Source organism: Ovis canadensis, chromosome 3 (assembly GCF_042477335.2).
Source record: "Ovis canadensis isolate MfBH-ARS-UI-01 breed Bighorn chromosome 3, ARS-UI_OviCan_v2, whole genome shotgun sequence".
In the NCBI taxonomy this organism is placed as follows: domain Eukaryota; kingdom Metazoa; phylum Chordata; class Mammalia; order Artiodactyla; family Bovidae; genus Ovis; species Ovis canadensis.
This window is the reverse complement of record NC_091247.1, coordinates 150,409,568-150,427,573: the sequence shown is the minus strand read 5'-3', so window position 1 is coordinate 150,427,573 and position 18,006 is coordinate 150,409,568. Positions and strand designations below refer to the sequence as shown.

Here is an 18,006-nt window from a genome sequence, read left to right as displayed (position 1 = left end):
GTACTATGCAAATGTTCTCATCAACTGGCCTAACTACATTTGAAAGACAAGGAATTTAGGGACCAGGTTAAATGTTTTCTTTAATGAACTGGCCAGGTTAGAGCTCAAATATCCTGTCAGTCTTTCACCAAGTCATGTTTTCTTTCTTTTCTTTTTCAATTGAAGTATAGTTGACTAACATCAATTTCAGGCTGCAGCATAGTGATTCAATATTGTTACAGATTATACTCCCATTATAAGTTATTACAAGATAATGGTTATAATTCTGGGTACTATACAATATATCTTTGTTGCTTATCTATTTTATACATATTAGTTTGTGTCTGTTAATCCCTAATTTGCCCCTCCCTGCTTCCCTCTCCCCTTTGGTAACCACAAGTTGGTTTTTTGTGTGTCTGTTTTCAAGCCTTACTTTTTGGTTTCAGTTTACAGCCATTTCTGAGCTTATTGTACCACGTGTATTTTTGGCAAGCATCGCTTCTTACAATTCATACCTCGATGCAGAAACCCGGGAACTGTAAGGAAGGCACACAAGAGATATAAGGCCTAGTCTTCAATCTCTCAGTAATGCAACGCGTAGGTTTAGGTAAGTCATTTCCTTTTTTCCATCTGTGAAATAAAGGGGTTAAAATTATTATCTCAATTCAAGTTCCTTCTGCTCTAAGGTATTGTGATGTTTTTAAATTCCTCAACTGGATAGACTATCAATGAGATTAACAAAAACTGGCCTACTTGCAAAAGATGGCAAGATGGCAACAACGTATTTTTGAATCAAAAGAAAAGCAAATGGAGCACTCTAGAAATCCCCAGTGCTGCAAATCACCATTTTGCTAGAATATGGCATCCACCACTATGAAACAGTACTTCCCTGGGTGGCTCAAACGGTAAAGAATCTTCCTGCAATGCAAGAGACCTGGATTTGATCCCTGGATCAGGAAGATCATCTGAGAAAGGCATGGCAACTCACTCCAGTGTTCTTGCATGGAGAATCCCATGGACAGGGGAACCCGGCAGGCTACAATCCATGGGCCGCAAAGAGCTGGACACGAGTGAACGACTCACACACACACTATGAACTAAACTTCATCTCTGATTCATAAACTCAAGAAATGTAGGAACATTTATTTATTGTCTTCATCATTGCATCTAGGATAGTCTGACACATAGTAGGCAGTCAATAAATATTCTCAGAACAAATACATTCACCTGTGTCACAGTTCTACAATGAGGTATTTTTTTCATACCAAGACTTAGAGCCTGTTATGCTGAAATTTACAACAGCCCTTCAAACTGTACTTTACAGCTTTTCAAAGTAGTCCGTATAAAAGAACCAGAAATTCATTTTTTGGGGAGGACCAAATTGTTGAAGTTTACTAATGATATACCTTTTTAAAATTAAAATAATCCCTGGATTCCCTGGCGGTCCAGTGATTAGGACTTCATGCTTCCACTGCAGGCAGTCAAGGTTTGATCCCTGCTCAAAGAACTAAGATTCCAAAAGCCATATGGCACAGCCAAAAAATTAAAATCTCCCTGGATCATTGATATATTAATTTCCATTCTGTTATGCTTCCAAGAATGGTGAAGACTGGAGAAGTTACTGAAACTCTGTGTGGGATCCTGCACACAGGATTCTGTTCTCTGTGGAAGTGGATAAAAAAGATTGAGTGCACTGGCTTTAGATCAGAAACTTGACCTTGGATCCCAGAGCCCCCAGGATGTTCTGATGAATTCTAAGCTTATACCATAAGACAAGCATAACAATGACAATAAAAAATATGTATTAAGGTTTTGTATATAGTTATTAGGCAACAGGAGCTAATAACTGAAATGAGTGCCATCTTGCTTATCAACTTGAATTTGAGGGAAAAAATGGTATACATTAGGCAGAAAGCTGGTGATTGCAGCCAGGAAATTAAAAGACGCTTACTCTTTGGAAGAAAAGTTATGACCAACATACATAGCATATTCAAAAGCAGAGATGTTACTTTGCTGACTAAGGTCCATCTAGTCAAGGCTATGGTTTTCCCTGTGGTCATGTATGGATGTGAGAGTTGGACTGTGAAGAAGGCTGAGTGCCAAAGAATTGATGCTTTTGAACTGTGGTGTTGGAGAAGACTCTTGAGAGTCCCTTGGACTGCAAGGAGATCCAACTAGTCCATTCTGAAGGAGATCAGCCCTGGGATTTCTTTGGAAGGAATGATGCTCAAGCTGAAACTCCAGTACTTTGGCCACCTCATGCGAAGCGTTGACTCATTGGAAAAGACTCTGATGCTGGGAGGGATTGGGGGCAGGAGGAGCAGGGGACGACCCAGGATGAGATGGCTGGATGGCGTCACGGACTCGGTGGACGTGAGTCTGAGTGAACTCCAGGATTTGGTGATGGACAGGGAGGCCTGGCATGCTGCGAATTCATGGGGTCGCAAAGAGTCGGACACGACTGAGCGACTGAACTGAACTGAAGCTATAAACCCTCCCTGAAAGAACTCAAAGTATAACAATAATAAGCTACATCTGTAAAACCAATCATACTTTAAAAGGTTGATAGGTTTTTGTTTAGTTGTCGGTGTATTTTGTTATTTTGTTGGTTATAAAAATTATATGTTACCAGTTGTATTAGCTTCTAGGATGCCAAAACAAAATACCACAGACTAGGTGATTTCGGCAGCAGAAATGTATCTTTTCACAATTCTGGAGGCTGGAAGTCCAATATCAAGGTGTCGGCGAGGTTGGTTTCTTCTGAGGTCTCTTTCCTTGGCTTTCAGATGGCTGCTTTCTCTCTGTTTCTTCATGTGGTCTTCCCTCTGTGTATGTGTCCTAACCTTATCTTCTCAGGACAGGGAAGCCTGATGGGCTGCCGTCTGTGGGGTTGCACAGAGTCGGACACGACTGAAGTGACTTAACAGTAACAGTATGTTGGAATAGGGCCTAACCTAAGGCTTCCCTGGTGGCTCAGAGGTTAAAGCATCTGCCTGCAATGTGGGAGACCTGGGTTCAACCCCTGGGTCGGGAAGATCCCCTGGAGAAGAAAAAGGGAACCCACTCCATCTTGCCTGGAGAATCCCATGGACGGAGAGCCTGGTAGGCTGCAGTCCATGGGGTCGCAAAGAGTCGGACACGACTGAGCGACTTCATTTTCTTTCTTTAAGGACCTCATTTTATCTTAATTACCTCTTTGAAGACCCTATCTTCAAAAACAGTCACATTCTGAGGTACTAGGAGTACTTCAATGTGAATGGCGGGGGCAGTGGGGGGGCAGAATTCACCCCATAACACTAGTGAAAAAGTTCAGCAAAAATTTTTTTAATTAACACGTCCAGCACATTCTTGTAACACTGCTGGTACAGCCTCACAATCCTCATCTGAAACCCTTAAAGGCTGGATATGTTTCATAAATAATATATTTGGGATTTTCAAAAGTATGTTCCAAATACTGCATAATTACCTAATACTCCACATGACTTCTGAAGCAGTAACCTATAATCAGATGCATTAATGTTTCTGCAAAACATAAATATTCACACTAAGTGGGAAAATAAAGTATATAAGTTACCTTACATCAGTTCTACTCAAGTTTTACTGCTGAATGATTACAGATCAGGCAAAATGTGAAAATGCTCTCAATTTTCAATGCTTTTTGATTACAGAATTGTGGACAAAGGAGTGTGGATCTGTAAGAATGTGCAGATGAATTCAGATTGAAAAGGTGACCCAGTCTTTCATTTCTAAATGCTCAGTGGTCCTGCCTTGATTTGGTTGCTGAAATTTGCATTAAATTTTACTTTTGGACATAGAAGTACTAAGAGATGCACTCAATAGCATTCCGGGTTGAAAACATAGTCCTTCCTACCCTCACAGTGTTCCAGCAACACAACTTTCCCTTCATAATCAAGATCAATCTCTCCATCCAAAAAAAGCTAATCTGCTGGTTCAGAAGCGTGAGGAGCCCTGAACGTCCATTCGGGCAGTTTCATCTTCCAGTCCAGTAAAAGAACCATTGTTGTGGTCCCTGATAGAAGTATTCCTACCCCAGGAATCAGGATCTCCTGATCTTTAGAGTTTGATGTTAGGGGGATGGAAAGCAAAAACTCTGCAATTGGGTTTTTAGGTATAATAGTGAGAAGAGCCACTCCCCCTTCCACCCTTTTTATTCCACTCTTTAGTCTGGCTATGGGAAGGACTGTACCACATCCTGGGCTCTGATTCAAAGCATGTGCTGCCTTTTAAGATGTGAGATGTGGATGATGAAAGATGGGAGATAAACCACATTTTGGATGTTGTCTTCAAACTGACTGAATCTTGAGTAAGGCACTCCACTGTTCTGTCAGGCCAGGTACTTAATCAGAACCAGCGTTGTACAGAATAGAATGAAAATAAGTAAGACGTTTTATGAGTCCATGGATGGTGATGCCAGCAGAAGCAGGTAGGGCTATAATATGTGTGTATGTCTATATGTATAATCCAGTAAAAAAATTTATGTCCTCTTCCATGAGGGAAGTAGTCCAAAGTACTCAACAGATAGCTGGCTTGTCCCTCCAAGAAGGATATCAAATAGAAGACCGAGTGTTGGTTGTGCTGTTAATTAGTTGAGCACTCAGTGGTAATTTGGTAATTCAGCTAATTTGTAGCAAGGCTGCAAGGTCTGCCTTCCTGAGCAGACAATATTGCTGAGCCCGTGCAGAGCCTCAGTTTCAAGACATATGACCATTTTACACATGGATCCATTAAGAAAGCATTGGGGTGGCTGTGGACAGTGGCTTATAGACATCAAGAGAGCATCACTTTGTCCACCTGATTATTGAAAGCCTTCTCTTCAAGTGATACCCTTTGATAAATATTTGCACGGAACAAATATCTTTACACCCTGTCTGTGTTCTGCGAGAGCCATTCATATACCTCTTCCCCAGACCTTGTATCAATATTCCAATCTTGTCTTCTTCGAGTCCCTGACAATCCAGTCCAAATGTTAGCAAGTGCTGGTGAATCACTGAAGATCCATATTTCTGATCGTGTTTCAGTCCAGATAACGTGGGCATTCAAATGTGTTGCTCTCAATTATGCTCATTAGAAGAATTTCTCCTCTGTTACTGCTCTCCAGAACTATCTCTCCACTGGAACTATAATGATGCAATCATGTGCCTGTATGCCAGCAAATCATGAAGAATCATTTGGAAACCAGTGCTGGATTTGTTATCTTCCTCCTGGATAAACCAGTGATAAGAAACTCCCACAAGGCCAGAAGTATAGGTTGAAGGAGAGGAAGAATCACTGTTGAAGGACTCCTCATGCAATTACTTGTATCTTTCATCTTTGTTCAAATCCAATATCTTATTTGATAATAGATTTCTGCCAAGCACACTCAACCTTATCATTTGGTGGTCCAAATAACACTCATTTCGTAAAAGAAAGCTCAGTTACTATGATCACTTGATGTTCTATGGTTAGGCATTCAGTCTCTACCCACAACTAAATGGCAAGATAGGAGCTCTTTCTAAAAAGAAGAATTATCTGAAATAGAGAACATGGATTTTTTTCCAAAGCCCTAGCGATCTGCACTGTGACTTCCCTTTGGTGCAAAGGATATCTACTTACCTCATAATAGGGTCAATTTTAATATGCACAGCTATTTGAGTATTAAATATAAATATTACCATTCTTAATGATTTTTTGTTAAAAATCTTTCTGTTGGGGACTTCCCTGGCACTCCAGTGGTTAGGATTCAATGCTTCCATTGCAGAAGGTGTATGTGCAAATCCTCATCAGGGAACTAAGATCCCACAAGCCATGTGGTATGGCAAAAAATATTTTTTGTTAAAAATGTATGCTTTGGTTTTCTGGTCTTCTTCAGTTTTCTGTTTTGGCTTCTATTATTCTCATTAACTTATGTTCATTTCTCCTTCACTTTGCTATTGTGTTTTTTCTTTTTGTTTTCCTTCTTTTGTTTTCTGCAGATATTGCCTTTTCAAGTTTTCCTCTTTCATTTTAGTTTTCTATTGACATACTTTCTTCTTTTAAGGTTTCCTATTATTCTTTACCAACTCCACTTTTATCTCTGTATTTTCTTATCAATTCTATTAGTGCCATTTAAGTTTTTAACACAAGACTCTGGGATAGGTTTTTTATATTTTTCCTTATTGATCTTACTGAAATTTTTTGGAAAAATTTATAGCCTATGAAAAATTTCCCTCATAGCTCAGTTGGTAAAGAATCCACCTGCAGGTGGGAGGGGGGTTCATGTTTGGGAACGCATGTAAGAATTAAAGATATTAAAATTTAAAAAATAAAAAAATAAAATAAAAACTCAAAAAAAAAAAAAGAATCCACCTGCAATGCAGTTGACCCTAGTTCGATTCCTGAGTTGGGAAGATCCACTGGAGAAGGGATAGGCTACCCACTCCAGTATTCTGGCCTGGAGAATTCCATGGACTAGTCCATGGGGTCACAAAGAGTCGGACATGACTGAGTGACTTTTATTTTTCACTTCCACAGTCTATGAGAATATTTAATATGGTATGGTTGAATTAGCTGTTGCGAAGGACGTAAATCTGATGCTCCTAGAAATCAGAGGGTTCAAAACTGACACAATCTTTGTGCATGCATGTTTAGTTGCTCAGTTGTGTCCAACTCTTTGCAGCCCCATGGATTGTAGCCCACCAGGCTCCCCTGTCCATGGGATTCTCCAGACAAGAGTACCGGAGTGGGTAGCCATTCACTTCCCCAGGGGATCAAACCTGGGTCTCCTGCATTTGTAGGCAGATTCTCTACTGTCTAAGCCATCAGGGAAGCCCAACTGCAGTCATACTACATCACTAACTCTGTTAGGTGCCTTCACACATCTTTACCTTCAATATGAGAGGAGTGCAAGGAAAGCAACTCCATGTGCATATCCGATAGCCAAGCAAATTAATGGCATTGTATTTATTATAAAAAGGATCATGGTAATAAACTCCACAGTTGTAAAGACTTCATCCTTAATTATATATTACGTAATTTTATAGAATTTCCATATAAAATACAGTAATTATGGAGCTACACTTAGAAACTCTAGTATAAAGTCAAATATATTTTAACTGTGTTTTATTAACATGTTTGACCCAAAGAAGTCTACTGTAAACTATCTGAAAATTTTATTAAGTACCCCAAATCTTTCTGCCAATAACATAAACATAACTGAAACATTACTAGTGAAAGTAATATTTCCCTGAGATATAATCTTAGAGACAGATGTTTAAGGAGAATTTTCAATCTGTTGTCACATATAGCTTCATAAGAAAATGAATTAGCATTAGTTTTTGCAATAGTATGAATAAAACTCCAGCCATTCTTGCAATGATTTCTTGCAGCAAACACATTGCCACTTAAATAGTACATTTCATTAGCACATTATATTCTTGAAAAAAAAGTATATCAGTAATATATTAAAGTAACATATTTTAGAAGTTACCTATTGCTTGACATTTCTCAGATTAAATGTATATTTTTAAAATATTTTTTTGGTTACACTGAGTCTTCACTGCTGTAGGCTTTCTCTAGTTGCAGCGAGTAGGGGCCACTCTTCTTTGTGGCGTGCATGCTTCTCATTGCGGTGGCTTCTCTAGTTTCAGAGCACAGGCTTTAGGCGAGGGCGCTTTGGTAGTTGTGGCACACTGCCTCAGTAGTAGTGTGTGTGCTTAGTTGCTCCATGGCATGGGGAATCTTCCCAGACCAGTGATAAAATCCATGTCCCCTGCATTGGCAGGTGAATTCTTAACCACTGTACCACCAGGGAAGTAAAGATTAAATATATTTTCAAATTTTAATGTGAATAAATGTTGGCAATAAGCAAAACAAAACCATTTGCTTAACCAACACTTAATGACATTATCTACCCAGCCAGTTTGCTTGGATTCAAATTCTGGCTCTGAAACTCAGTAGCTGTGTTACCTTAAATTTACCTAACCTGTCCCCCAGGTTTTACATTTATGAAGTAGAGTTAATAATATTAGATATTTATAGGATTATAATGCAGATTAAACAAGTCGATTGTCAACAGTCCCTTAGAAAGGATGTATGTGTATATGTTAGTAACTCAGTTGTGTCCAGGTCTTTGCAACCCCATGGACTGTAGCCCACCAGGCTCCTCTGTCCATGGAATTCTGCAGGCAAGAATACTGGAGTGAGGAGACATTCTTTTCTCCAGGCTATCTTCCTGACTCAAGGATTGACATTCTTCACTGTCTGAGCCACCGGGAAACCCTCTTAGAAAGAATGCTATTAATATTCTTTTGAGGTACCTTAGCAGAATGGCTAGAGCCAGACTAACAGTTGCTTATCCTAGCTCTACAATTTACTGCTGCCTGCATAACATTGGACAAGTTATTTAACCTTTTTGTACCTGAGTTTCCTCATCTATAAAATGGTAATTATGCTAATACTTGCCTCATAGAGTTACTGTGGGCTGATATATGTAAAGTTCTGTGCTGAGTACACAGTAGACTCAATATGAACATTTCCTTTCACCATCAGCCTTTGCCCTGAAAGCCAGTGAGGCTTGAAAGCCTTAAAAACGTGGTGAATTTTCAGGCAGTCCATCCTCCCTGGGCTCACTGAAGACCCCTGTGTGGTAACCAGGTCAAACAGCAGGATTTCTTCTGTTCAGGGTTCCCTGTGCCCTTCCAGGCAACTAGAAGTTGATAGATAATAAAAATTATCCATCTTTTGGATTAAAACAAGGAGAGAAGTATACAATCAGCTGAAGGTTGTAAGATATTTGACTCGGTTCTGGTTTTCCTACACTGGAACTGCTTTTTATCTAGCTGTTTGTTGGTATCTAAATATATCTATCATTAGGCTTCTCTGGTCCTCAGTTTCCTTACTTGTAAAATGAGAGGATTGTACTCAAAAATCTCTCATGTCCCTTTCAGGTATAAAATTCTAGCATTCCATCCACACATGGAGTCTTAGTTGCTATTTGAATCAAGTCCATAGCTCAAATACCTCTCACTGTTGGTAGCAGCTGCCTAAACACTTGGTCTCTACAAATCCTATAATTTCTTATTATTATGGAGAAAAATTACCAAAGTTAATTGGAATGTTTATCATGATATGTATTTCCATGACTAAATTGCTATAAAACTCATGAACTACTTTGAAATAACAGAATTTTATAGGTTTGAAAGTTTCTAAAGTCCTTCCAAGCATAAATTTTAAGCTTAACTGAGGATATGTATATGTATATCTGTGTATATATATATGTATACACATATCCTCAGTTATATCCTCATTTCAAACACACATATATGTTCTCCCTACAGTTAATACATTTACAAATGCTAGATGTCATCATTTTAAAAAAGCAATCTTGTCTTAACTTGTTTTAACAAAAGAACTTTGTAACAGTTTATGAAGATAGAAATCTCTGATTATTTAAAAAGCATATAGAATCCTTGATTCTAAACTGACATCAAAGCATTTCTGTGTGATAAGATGGCCAAGTAAGATTTCACGTATATGATGTCATGCCAGTTGCTAGAAGGATAAGCAGCTTTACTTTGATGGTTTTGAGTTTCCACATTTGCTTTTAGCTCCCCTGGTAGAGGTACCCCTCACCCCCAGATAAATGTCTCTGATGTTTTTAGACAGCAAGGCTTTTTTCCCACTGCCTTTTCAGTTTTATCAGATAGCAGAATGACTCATCTGTTGGCAAAATTTGTTCATCTGTTTTTGTCTATTACCATATAATATAGGAGTTAATTCTAGAGTATTCTTTAAAATATGGCTTGGGTTTATCATCACAGTGAAATATAGTGATCCATTTACCAATGTATGTTTGAAAGACAGTTTTTGGTGCAAAATACTGCAAAATCACTTTCTCATTGTCATGCCTGGTAAAAGGTTTACATTAATTAGCACATCTCACAAATGGTGCAGTCTTTGTGTTGATATTTTTATATTTCTTGATCGTATATTCAGTGTTTCACTAATCACCTTGATTGATCTGCAGGATTACTTTTTCCTCAAGTTTTATTGAAACATAATTGACATACAGCATTATAAGTTTAAGGTGTACAGCCAAATGATTTGACTTACATATATCATGAAATGATTATCTCAGTAAATTAAGTGAAAATTCATCATGTAATATAGATGCAAAATTAAACAAATAGAAAAGCTTTATTCCTTGTAATGAGAACTCAGGATTTACACTAACAACTTTCTTGTAAATATACAGCAGGGTTAATTATGTTGTACATTACATTCCTTGCATTGTTTATCTTGTAACTGAATGTTTGTACCTTTTGACAGCCTTCCAATTCTGCCTCCCTCTACCCCTCCAACCTCTGATAAACAGAAATATGATCTTTTTTCCTATGAGTTTTTTGCTTGTTTGTTTTAGAAGTATAACTGACCTACAACACTGTTAGATACTGGTATACAACTTAGTGATTTGATATTTCTATGCATTTCAAAATTAACAGCATGATAAGTCTAGTTACCACCTATCACCAACCAAAAATGTTATTTAATTATTCACTATATTCCCCATACTGTACCTTGCATACCTGTGTGTGCTTAGTCACTCAGTCATGTCTGACTCTTTGTGACCCCGTAGAATATAGCCCACCAGGCTCCTCTGTCCATGGGATTTTCCAGGCAAGAATACTGGAGTGGGTTGCTGCCGGAAGCCAGCGTGAGGAACTCCGCCTGTGGCAAAGGTCATGAGGAAGGAAGCTCGGCATATGCAAAGGCGGATCGAGCCTCAGGAGACCCCTGTTCCCGAGCATCTACCCCCAAAACCAGAGTCTGCCTACTTTACTGCTTCATGCTCTCACCTACACCTCTGACTTTACGGGGGGCTGTCCCCCACCACCTCTCTCAGAGAAGGAGTTAACTTGCAGCTCCAGTCAATAAAAATTCCTGGGCGTGACAAGAGTGCTTCAACTTACAAACTCTTCTGAAGGCTCTCTAGCCTGCCTGAACAGGTTCGTCTGGCCACATGTGATTATTTATAGCCTCCCAACCGTGAGAGGCACAAGATGCTTTAAACTTTCTAAATACAGATTCTTTTGAGAAGTTAGAAATTATTAGTATAGTGGGTTGGTTAGAAATTATACTGGTGAAGGGTTTTCATTTGTTGGGCCAATATTTGCTGCTAAGTCTCCATATTCCTTGCCCTTATACACACTAATGAATATAACTAGCATATAGGAGAAATAAGTATTAACCTTTGATATTAATCATGTTAAACCTTAGGCTAAGTAAATTCCTTTCTTAATTGTAACCCATTATACCCTCACCCTATAGGAATGCAATTTTGTCTGGTACCTTCAGAGGGTGGCACCTGGTTTAAGAAAAAATCACCCCTGGATAAAATTAAGTTTTCTGGGTGACTGACCATTAATCAGAAAGGGCCATAAAATGTCAGCAGGCCTCATGGCCAGATGATGTAAAACCCCTAAGACCTTTGAATACATTTATATGAAGCACCTGATTTTGACAAGGGTCAGGTCTGCTGACCCCACATGACTCTGTATTCTATCTCTATGTGTAACAAAAAGTATATAGTATATAAGCAAACCTGAAAATAAAGAAAACAGATCAGTTTCTGGAAAGACTGATTCCCCCATGTCGTTCTTTCTTGTTCTCCGTTTTTCTGGCTGAATTCCCATCTGGAGCGTGGAGGCTCGCCATGTCTACTTACTTGCTCTGGCTTCTAAGACCCACGCAAGAGAGAGCCCAAGGCGGGGCACCCTCTGCTATTCAAGCGGGCGCCAATGGCCTACGTAGATGGTGCAAATTTCCTTGTCTTGGAGTTTTATTGGTTTTCCATGTAAACCAAGTTATTCAGCCTCTTTTTCTCCACTAATTTTCTTACTACACTATTCTTTTCTAATCTCTCTTTATATTTCTAATTAAATAGCTTTTTCCTAAGACGCCGACTCCATCTCCCCTTCGAATTACCCTGGATCCACCGGGGCTGGACCCCAGCAGGTTGCCATTTCCTTCTCCAGGGGATCTTCCTGATCCAGGGATTGAACCGGGATCTCCTGCATTGCATGCAGACTCTTTACCATCTGAGTCACCAGGGAAGCCTGTACATTTTATTTATTTTATATATGAAAGTTTGTACCTCTCAATCTCTCTCTTTCTTCTCCCTCCACTGCCCTCTTCTCTGGCAACTACCTGTTTGTTCTCTGTATCAATGAGTCTGTTGCTATTTGGTTGTGTTTGTTCATCATTTTTTTTTTTTTTTTTTTAGATTCCACATGTAAGTAAAATCATACAGTATTTTTCTTTCTCTGTCTGACTTATTTCACTTGGCATAATACCCACCCTACAGGTCCATCCATGTTGTTATAAATGGCTAGGCTTCTTTTTATGGCAGATTATGGTCAAAGCTGTGGTTTTTCCAGTAGTCACATACAAATGTGAGAGTTGGACCATACAGAAGGCTGAGTGCTGAAGAACTGATGTTTGTGAACTGTAGAGCTGGAGAAGACTCTTGAGAGTCGCTGGGACAGGAAGGAGATCAAACCAGTCAACCCTAAAGGAAATCAACCCTGAATATTCATTGGAGGGACTGATGCTGAAGCTGAAGCTCCAATACTTTGGCTCCCTGATGTGAAAAGCCAACTCTTTGGAAAAGACCCTGATGCTGGGAAAGATTGAGGGCAGAAGGAGAAGGGGATGACAGAGGATGAGATGGTTGGATAGCATCACTGACTCAATGGACATAAATCTGAGCAAACTCCAGGAGATAGTGAAGGACAGGGAAGCCCGGCATGCTGCAGTCCATGAGGTCACAAAGAGTTTGAAATAACCGAGCAACTGACCAACAAGTCCATTGTGTGTGTGTAGATAGATAGATATCTTACATATTATTTATCCATTCATTTGTTGTGGATACTTAGTTTTCTTCCACATCTTGACCAATGTAAATAATGCTGCTGTGAATATTGGGATGATGTATCTTTTTGAATTAGTTTTCTTTTTTTTTTTTTTTCTGGGTAAATAGCCAGACATGGAACTGCTAGATCATATAGTAATTCTATTTTTAATCTTTTGAGGAATATCTTTAGTATTTTTCATAATGGCTACACTAATTTACATTTCCACCAACTGTGCACAAGGATGTCCTTTTTTCTACATCCTTGCTAACACTTATTTGTTGTCTTTTTGATAATAGTCATTCTGATAGGTGTGCCATGATATTTGTGGTTTTGATTTGCATTTCCTTGATGAATGATATTGAGTATCTTTTCATGTGTTTGTTGACCATCTATATGTCTTCTTTGGAAAAGTTTATTCATGTCCTCTGACTGTTTTTTAGTTGGGTTGGCTTTTTGATGTTGAGTTGTATGTGTTCTTTGTATATTTTGGATATTAGCCTTTTATCAAATGTATCATTTGCAAATATCTTCTCCCATGCAGTAGGTGGCCTTTCTGTTTTGTTAATAGTTTCCTTTGCTGCGGAACAGGCTTTTTAGTTTGATGCAGTCCTATTTGTTTATTTTTGCTTTTGTTCTCATGTCTCAGAAGGTATATCCGAAAAATATTTTTGCCAAGACCAATATCAAAGATTTTACTCCCTATATTTCCCTCTAGAAATCTTAAGGCTTCAGGTCTCACCTTTAAGTCTCTAATTCATTTGGAGTGAACTCTTGTGTGTGGTGTGAAAAAGCAATCCAGATTGATTCTTTTGCATGTAGCTGTGCAGTTTTCCCAGCACTATTTACTAAAGAGGGTGTCTTTTCACCATTGTACATGCTTGATCCTTTGCTGTAGATTAATTGTCTGTGTAAATGTGGGTTTATTTCTGAGCTCTAATAAGCTTTTTTTTGTTTGTTTTTGTACCAGTGTTTGTTTTGTGCCAATACCACACTGTTTTGATTACTTTGGCTTTGTAGTATATTGTGAAATCCAGGAGCATACTGTCTCCAGCTTTTTCTTTCTCAAGATTGTTTTGCCTATTCAGGGTCTTTTGTGTTTCTGTACAAATTTTAGAATTATTTGTTCTAGTTCCACAAAATATGCCAAAAATATTTTGATAGAGATTGCACTGAATCTGTAGATTGCTCTGAGTAGTACAGCAACTATTTTAACAATATTAATTCTTCCAGTCCATGAACACAGTAGATCTCCCTATCTGTTTGTGGCATCTTCAGTTTGACACAGTGTCAGCCTTCATCAACTTCTTATAGTTTTCTGAGTGCAGATCTTTTACCTCTTTAGATAGATTTAATCCTACGTATTTTATTCTTTTCAATGTAGTTGTAAATTAAATTATTTTCTTAATTTCTCTTCCTGACAGTTCATTGTTAGTGCATAGAAGCACAACACATTTCTGTATATTGACTTTGTAACCTGAAACTTTGCCAGATTCCTTGAGAAGTTCCAGCAGCTTTTGATGGCATCACTAGAATTTTCCATGTATAGTACCATTTCAAACAGTGACAGTTTTACTTCTTCCTTTCCAATTTAGATTCCTTTTATTTTTCTTGTCTGACTGTCATGGCTAAGACTTCCAAAACTATGTTGAATAAAAGAAGTGAGAGTAGGCATCCTTGTCTTATTCCTGGTCTTAGAGGAAATGCTTTCAGCTTTCACCATGAAGTATATGTCAGCTGGGGGTTGATCTTTATTATGTTGAAGTATGTTCCCACTTTGTTGAGAGTTTTTATCATAAATGGATGTTGAATTTTGTCAAATGCTTCCTCCACATGTATTGAGATGATCATATAATTTTTATTCTTCAATTTGTTAATATGCTATATCACGTGATTGATTGGCAGATATTGATCCATCCTTGCAACCGTTGGATAAATCCCACTCGATTTTAGTATATGACTCTTTTGCTGTATATTGAAAACAGTTTGTTAAGACTTTGCTGAGAATTTTTACGTCTATGTTCATCAGTCTTATTGGTCTGTATTTTCTCTTTTGTGTGTTATCTTTGTCTGGTTTTGGTATCAGGGTAATGCTGTCCACATAGAACGAGTTTGGAAGCATTTATTCCTCTGAAAATTTTGAAATATTTTGAGAAAGATAGGTGTTAACTGTTTTCAACTGCTTTTAACATATTTTACATCTTTTTGGTTTGTGTATCTCTTAACTACTTATAGTAGATATAGATGATTTTTACTAATTTTGTCTTTTTTACCTTCCTTCTAGTTTTATACATGATTGATCTACTACCTTTACTGTGTATTTGCCTTTACTAGTGCAATTTATTTTTCCTTTCATAATTTTCATATTTCTAGTGTGGCCTTTTATTTTCCACTTAGAGAAGTTCCTTTAACATTTTTCATAAAGCCAGATTTGTGGTGCCAAACTCTTTTAGATTTTGCTTGTTTGTAAAACTTTTCATCTCCTTCAAATCTGAATCAAAACGTTGCTGGGTGGAGCACTTTTGGTTGTAGATTTTTACCTTTATGCCACTCCCTTCTGGCCTGCAGATTTTTTGCTGGAAAAAAATCCCATAGCTTTATAGGGATTTCCTTGTACATCAGTTCAGTTCAGTTCAGTCGCTCAGTCGTGTCCAACTCTGCAACCCCATGAATCGCAGCACACCAGGCCTCCCTGTCCATCACCAACTCCCGGAGTTCACTCAGATTCACGTCCATCCAGTCAGTGATACCATCCAGCCATCTCATCCCCTTCTCCTGCCCCCAATCCCTCCCAGCATCAAAATCATTTCCAATGAGTCAACTCTTCGCATGAGATGGCCAAAGTACTGGAGTTTCAGCTTGAGCATCATTCCTTCCAAAGAAACCCCAGGGCTGATCTCCTTCAGAATGGACTAGTTGGATCTCCTTGCAGTCCAAGGAACTCTCAAGAGTCTTCTCCAACACCACAGTTCAAAAGCATCAATTCTTCAGCGCTCAGACTTCTTCACAGTCCAGCTCTCACATCCATACATGACCACAGGAAAAACCATAGCCTTCACTAGACAGACCTTAGTCGGCAAAGTAATGTCTCTGCTTTTGAATATGCTATCTAGGTTGGTCATAACTTTTCTTCCAAGGAGTAAGCGTCTTTTAATATCATGGCTGCAGTCCCCATCTGCAGTGATTTTGGAGCCCCAAAAAATAAAATCTGTTAAGGTTTCCACTGTTTTCGCATCTATTTCCCATGAAGTGATGGCACCAGATGCCATGATCTTCATTTTCTGAATGTTGAACTTTAAGCCAACTTTTTCACTCTCCTCTTTCACTTTCATCAAGAGGCTTTTTAGTTCCTCTTCACCACCCATAAGAGTGGTGTCATCTGCTTATCTGAGGTTATTGATATTTCTCCCGGCAATCTTGATTCCAGCCTGTGCTTCTTCCGGTCCAGTGTTTCTCATGATGTACTCTGCATAGAAGTTAAATAAGCAGGGTGGCAATATACAGCCTTGACGGACTCCTTTTCCTATTTGGAACCAGTCTGTTGTTCCATGTCCAGTTCTAACTGTTGCTTCCTGACCTGCATACAGATTTCTCAAGAGGCAGGTCAGGTGGTTTAGTATTCCCATCTCTCAGAATCTTCCACAGTTTATTGTGATCCACACAGTCAAAGGCTTTGGCATAGTCAATAAAATAGAAATAAATGTTTTTCTGGAACTCTCTTGCTTTTTCCATGATCCAGCGGATGTTGGCAATTTGATCTCTGGTTCCTCTGCCTTTTCTAAAACCAGCTTGAACATCAGGAAGCTCACAGTTCATGTATTGCTGAAGCCTGGCTTGGAGAATTTTGAGCATTACTTTACTAGCATGTGAGATGAGTGCAATTGTGCGGTAGTTTGAACATTCTTTGGCATTTCCTTTCTTTGGGATTGGAATGAAAACTAACCTTTTCCAGTCCTGTGGCCACTGCTGAGTTTTCCAAATTTGCTGGCATTATTGAGTGCAGCAGTTTCACAGCATCATAACTTGTTGCTTTTCCCTTGTTTGCATCCATGCGCGATCATGTCCAACACTTTGTGACCACATGAACTATAACTCGCCAAGCTCCTCTCTCCATGGAATTTTCAAGGAAAAAATACTGGAATAGGCAGACTTTTCCTACTTCAGGAGATCTTCTTGACCTAAGGATGTTACCCAAGTCTGTTTCATTTCCTGCATTGACAGGTGGATTCTTTACTGCTGCACCGCCTGGGAATTACCTGCTTTTCCCTTGCAAATTTTATTTCTCTCTTTATTTTTCATTTTTGCCATTTTAATTGCAACATGTCTTGATGTGGTCCTCTTTAGCTGTATCCTCTTTGGGACTCTCTGTTTCCTGTACCTGGATGTCTAATACCTTTCCTAGGTTAGAGGCATTTTCAGCTGGTATGTCCTCAAATATGATCTCTGTTGCTTTCTCCCTCTCTTCTCTTTCTGGGACCCGTATAATATGAATGTTTTGCTTGATGCTGTCTGAAAGGTTTCTTAAACTGTCCTCATTTTTTAAATTCTTTTTCCTGTTCATCTTGAGTGCCTTCCACTGTTCTATCTTCCAGGTCACTGATCCATTCCTCTGTTTCATTTTAATCTACTGCTGACTCCCCTTAGTGTATCTTTTAGTTCAGGTACTATATTCTTCAGCTCTGTTTGGTTCTTTCTTGTATTATCTGTTTGGTTACCAGGGCCTAACTTGTGCAGATGCTACAGGCCACTCGTGGGCAAGGCCATGTCCTATCATGGCTGTCTGCATGACCAGGGGAATCCTGGTTCTGGTGCCAGCCCACTGGTGGGCAAGGCCAGGTCACAAGGTAGCTGGTTTTAGGGCCAGGGATTGTAGAGCTAAAGTTGGCCTCTGGTAGATGGAACCACATACGGGAGCAGCTATCTTGGGATCCCAAGGTATCTTAGAACCGATGTCAGCCTGCTGGCAGGTGAAGTGCAGTCCATGCAATCCCAGAATTGTGCCAGCCTCCTGGTAGGGTGCTGGGTCTTGATGTTTCTGGCTCTAGGACCGCAGTTATCCCAGGACTGGCGTTGGTTCCCCTGTGGGTGGGGTTGGGGCTTAGAAGATCCTGGGGCTGGCTGCAGCCTGCTGGTGGGTGAG

General features: G+C 39.2%; 2 long non-coding RNA genes across 2 annotated transcripts in view; one reads left to right on the top strand and one right to left on the bottom strand.

Moving 5' to 3' along the window:
• The window catches only part of LOC138437375 (uncharacterized), a 77,321-nt gene that overhangs the window by 1,197 nt on the left and 58,118 nt on the right, over window positions 1–18,006 (top strand). Inside the window, exon 2 of the long non-coding RNA XR_011255921.1 lies at window positions 426–586. This is a non-coding gene — a long non-coding RNA (uncharacterized lncRNA). The remainder of the gene's footprint in view (window positions 1–425; window positions 587–18,006) is intronic.
• LOC138437376 (uncharacterized) lies at window positions 445–10,683 on the bottom strand. Its single transcript, XR_011255922.1, has 2 exons — window positions 10,542–10,683; window positions 445–609 (listed from the first exon to the last, which is right to left on the bottom strand). It is a non-coding gene; the product is annotated as an uncharacterized lncRNA (long non-coding RNA).